This window comes from Aplidium turbinatum, chromosome 18 (assembly GCF_918807975.1).
Source record: "Aplidium turbinatum chromosome 18, kaAplTurb1.1, whole genome shotgun sequence".
NCBI classification, from domain to species: domain Eukaryota; kingdom Metazoa; phylum Chordata; class Ascidiacea; order Aplousobranchia; family Polyclinidae; genus Aplidium; species Aplidium turbinatum.
The window spans coordinates 14,315,459-14,321,075 of NC_137489.1; the positions used below are offsets into that span (position 1 = coordinate 14,315,459).

General features: G+C 34.7%; 1 pseudogene; it reads left to right on the forward strand.

The window, feature by feature from the left end:
- The first annotated feature begins 235 nt into the window (after positions 1-235).
- On the forward strand, positions 236-2,361 carry LOC145787637 (voltage-gated hydrogen channel 1 pseudogene; annotated as a pseudogene).
- Positions 2,362-5,617: the final 3,256 nt, after the last annotated feature.

Here is a 5,617-nt window from a genome sequence, read left to right on the forward strand (position 1 = left end):
CACCGAAGACTTTAAAAACGCTACCGATTGTGTTCTTTCTTGCATAACCCAGTGAGAATAAATTGGGTAATACTGTAATGTGATGACATCTTAAAGCTGATATAAAAACTAAAAATGATTTTCTGTCGTTAAACGACCTTAGCTGTTGTAGAGCAACAATACCATAGCATTAGGCTACTTGTATTATTATTATTAATTTTACGGTATAATGTGTTGCGATTGTTGTTTCAGAAACTTTACGCACTAACATGGATGATTCTGTAGATGATATACCTGTTAATTATCCATTTCGTAACGCCCGATCTCGACGCTCCAAGTTTCAACTTAGAGCAAAAAAGCAGGAAGTTGAAAACAACCCAAATGCTGAAGATGGTGATCTTGAAAATGAGACTTTTGTGGAAAGGTCTCTTAGCAGGAGAAGATATATCAGCAAAAGAACAGAATTTGTTGAGCAAAAATCTATAAGACTCCATGGTAAAAGTGATCCAAACGGTGATATTGGTTTGTCAGAAATTGGAATTTCGACTCCCACCACAAAACATATGGGCATATTTCAATTTATGAAATTTGATCCAATGCACCTTGATGAGAAAAAAGAGGACGATCAAGAAGAACTGGAAATATCCAGCGAACACGGCGTGTCTCTTACTACCAAAGAAAAGCTAAAACATATTCTTCATTCAAAAGCGCTTCATATCATTGTCATACTGCTTGTCATTATCGATATTTTGCTGGTTTTGTTTGAAGTCTTACTAGATTTAAACGTTATCAAACATGCAGAGGAAAATCCAATCAGAGAAGTTTTCCATGGTTTTTCAATTGGAATTCTCAGTATGTTTATGATTGAAATCATTCTTAAGGTGTACGCCGATCACTCTCATTTCCTGCGACATAAAATCGAGTTACTAGATGCCTTGGTGGTTGTCGTGTCTTGGGTCGTGGATGTCATTTTAGTATTTATTCCCAACACAGGTCTCATCGCTGTCGAGCTTTTGGTTTTGCTTCGATTGTGGAGGGTTGTACGAATCATCAATGGAATAATTCTTGCCATCAAAACACAAGCTGACGAGAGAATTCATTTGCTCAAAGAGTTGAACCATGATTTACAAGATTGCCTACACGAAGCTGAGGAAGATATTGAAAAACTAACAAAAGATGTAGAATATCTCACAAATCTGTTGAAAGAGAATAAAATCGACATTAAGGAAAACAGAATTTAAAACAACATGAATCCAAGGTCAAGATAAAGCTTGCATACTATATCATCTACTCAAGCTTACCTTTTAACGCACGACGTTTTGATGTTTGAAGTCGATATTACTATTTGGTAAATCTTACTATATGTGAATTAAATTCAACAGCGATTTAACAGTATCAACAGTAAAGCTGCAGTTTGAACGTAATCGTTTTTTACATTGAATTTATGTCTGCAGATGTTGAATCAATGTAAAAAACGATTGATTTGTTGTCTGGCATGGCTTGTATTGCATACGCTTCACAGCTGTATTTACAAGCTCGACATCTGTTTGGTTTGTTTCATTGCAGTATCATGTTGATATTTTTTGATTTATCCCTTTTTTATTTAGACTTTTGCATTTAACTGTTTGTTAACGATTTGCTGGAAAATTCCCAAACCATATCGGTTTGTTACACTGCTTTCAATTTACAAAGTCACCATTGAAGTTTTGTTTCTCTTTGATAGGTTTACAATGACGGATCAATTGGCTCACAGTGAAATAAGCATGCTACACAATGTCTGTCAATAAATATGATCACAAAAGTGAAGAATTTTCCTTTTTAAACACTTTACTGAAAATGTAAATAGACGCTATACAGTTCTTGCTGCTTTTCGAAAATTAAAAAGAGTATGTAAAAAATGCGATTTCAAAGCACTGTATTTTTCACTACCTGAAAGACTGGCAACTGGCCCCCAGTTTATGAAACAGTTTCTACACATGCCCTGTTTTACACAGTCGTCCATACCTGATTGGAGGTGTTGTGGTAAGTTATCGTTTCCAAAACAGTTAATTACAACGTTTTTGCGCCAAAGTCGAATTTGGTTTGCAGATCATATTGTTTATAACTGTATACTGAATGGACGCATTTTTACAGCTTGATTTGGAGTAAGCCAACGTGGGCTATTGTTTAGAGAATTTGCTGTGCAATATTGCGTTTAGTTTTAATTTACGCTTCTTACTATACAACCTATACACAAATACAATATATAAAAGAACATGGCGGCTTGAAGGTAGCTTATTCGACTCATTGACTTATCTCACGCATGCCATATCTTTCAACATTTTTACGCACTTACTTTCTCATTTGTCAATACAGTGCAGAAACAACGTGAATTAAACGTTATTGAAAATAAAAAAACAGTTTGCTATCTTGAGATGCTTTCAATAGGCATGTAGAACTTTCATTTGAGTAGTGACATGTTATGTCGCCTACCAGGAAGTGATAGCTGTTGTGGTTAAACATAGGTTTAAAGGGAAATGGAAAACGTTTTGATTGCTGTCTAAACATCTTTCAACGTTAATCCAATCGAAAATAATAAACAAATGTTAGTAGCCTCACAATCTTATGACATTTACCAGTGAAAACTGAATGTTAAAGATTTTTTGTCATAAACCGTGAGAAGCCAGTGTTAATCTTCGTGCTTTGTGCATGTGTTTGCTAGGCTTTGTCCATAAATACTGTAGTATCGGAAGCCTCTTTTGCGCTGGTGTTAAACCACCAGTTTTCCAGTTACCAAGTCAAAAATTAAACTGCTACTTGTACTAGAAAGCCAAACAAGAAACCAGACCCCAGACAGCAAAATCCTTCATTTTTACATTGATTCAACGTCTGCAAACGTTGAATCAATGTAAAAAGTTGCAATATACTGTACATACTACATATACATTAATAACACTGTAAGCCATGGGGCGTGTGTGCTGGGCTATATTTCTAAGTGTTACTGGATTATTTTTAGATTACCAGGAGCTTTGTAAAACAATTAGCCACAATATTTGGATTTAAATCTTTGCACAATATGGTCCCCGAATATGGTATAAATAGTTTCGAATAAAACAAATAGTGTATGAACATTGGACAAAGCAAATTGACAGGAAACTGACTGCGATCAAAATTGCTCAAAATTTATTTAAAAGTGAGAGACATTCAGGCTTTGTTGAATAAAATCCCACCTCTTACCCAACATGGCCAACTAAGCAATATATTATTTTTTATATTTGCAGTGAAAAGTAGTCGTTGACTTTAGGAAAGAAGTAAGTTGATTGCGCGATAGACAGATGCATAACAGTGAAGAAATCTATCTTATGCCGTTCTTCACACAACAGAACAAACTCGAAAGCTTTCATCACAGCAGCATGCTCGTCAAAAAAAGTGACATTGACTACATTTTTTCTTGAGTGCTCAGTGCTGCAAAAACACGTTCAAAATTTTTAATCTTGCTTTTTTTTCAAAACAATGCATGATATGATGTTTTGGACTCAAAATTATTTAAAACTATCCTGCTCAAAGTCAAATCTATACCACATAATCCACCCAACCTTAAACTATTAGTAGCTTTTATTATCATCATCAAGCAGTACGCCACTTCTAGCAGATGTCCTCCAAATATGTTACCACAACATTTTTTGCTTTTCTTATCTAGGTGATAATCATTAACCAGGGCCGTTGACAGGATTTCTCGGGCCCGGTACCAATTTATTTTCGGGCCCCCTTCACAATGTTATGAATATAAAGGTTGTGTTTAAACTTTTATTGATGTCGTTTAACCATGGTCATTTAACAAATCTTGTGCAATTTTAAAATTTCTTGAACCGCAAAACTTACTATCTCTATCTAGCGGTTGCTGTTTTGAACTTTTATTTGTCACATGGCGCTAGAGTATTACTTCCCAATTCCATTGATATTTCACTGGTTATTCTAGACTCACCAGAAGAGAATTTACAGCAAAGTTAGTGAAGACAGTCAGAAAGTTTTCAATTTGATTGGGAAGGTGTTTGGGCCTAGTCCTAGAAGGTCAAACATTTGCTGATTGCTGCAAGCGGTTTTGGTCTAATTTTTAGTGCAGAAATAGGGATAGCAATCTTCTTACCTGTGCCATTTCAGATTTTGAACAAATATTAGCCTGTTTATTTTGAAATTCGTGTTTCGGGTAATATTCGTGGTTAGGGAAATCACTATACTAGACTAAATTCTTATTGTACTGCGTGGTGGCTGAAGTGGCTATTTTTGGAGTATTTTACCACCAGAAAGCTGAAGTGGGCCCGGTACCCAGAAGGGGCCCGGTATACTTTACCATCTGACGGCTGAAATGGCTGTTTTAACCTCTGATGACAAATTCTTTAGATCTGATTATATTAAGATCTTGATAATATTTGAAGTCGCGGGGAATTTTTTAAATCCAGGCCCGGGTCCAAAAGTACCACCTAGACCTCCCTGTCAACGCCCCTGGTGATAACAATCTTTCTTCAATATCAACTCGCCATCTTCTGTTTGATCTCCCTTTAGCACCGTATCTTAAGAGTTCGTTGTAGTTCTGGAAATGAAATAAGCAGCCCAACCTTTTATGGTAGGCTACTTTTGGTCGAAAACCTTAGCTGAAAACTCTTTTTATACCAAAGCATTTTACAGTAATGTACAATTATTTTAATATCACAACAAACATCGACATTTCCATAATAGCAAAATACTTTGAAACCGGCAGGAATTTGTAGCCTATGTCACATACAATTAAAGAATTTTATTTCGATGTGAAAAACAAGAAATGAGTCTGAACCTTGAAGTAATAAAAAAAAACGTTACTTATCGAAACACATTCCTTCAAATGATCTTCTCAAATTTGCAAATTTTTTATTTATTTAAAAGTTCGGTATTTTAACAAGAATGATGGCCTAAGTTTTTCGTCTCTCTGATTTTGATTGCAAAAAGTTAAAAAATAGAAACTTTAAAACAATAATTTTACTAATAATTTGGAACAAAAGAATGAGTCTAAACAATTCCCTTCAAAAGTTACTAAATATCAACATAAAAGTGATGTTGATTCGTTGTTGTAGAATATTTCTTCTACAGTTAGATTATGCAACCTACTATTTTTCATGACTAAAGTTATACCTTACTTAAAAGGGTTGATTTTGTATTGTGTTGTCATAAAAGGTTAGTTCAAGAAAAACGGCAAAAAAGTCGACAAGAACACAAATAGATAGATGTTTATGTGAGTACAATGACAAAGCCAAAGTCATTTTTAAAGTCTACAACACTTTCAGTCTTTCAGATACTTTCGTTTAAAGATCCTTCCTCGTTTCAAACACGCATAGAAATCTCTTATCAATGCCAGAGCAGATTTCTGATCAAGTTTTGCAATGCAGATCAAAGCTACTTTAGAAGCAAACAACGATTCGTTTTAGTGTCAAACGTTTCCATTATAAATCACAACAAAGTTGTTCTTGATATTTTGTCACGTCCTGACTTCTGATGTCTTCCAACGTTTTATTTCTTTATACTTTTTAAGATAACGTCCACCATTCTACTATTAATCATAAAATACGAAGGACTTTTCTGACAAAGTACAGTAAAAAAATTAGTCTCAAAAACATAACGCAATGTA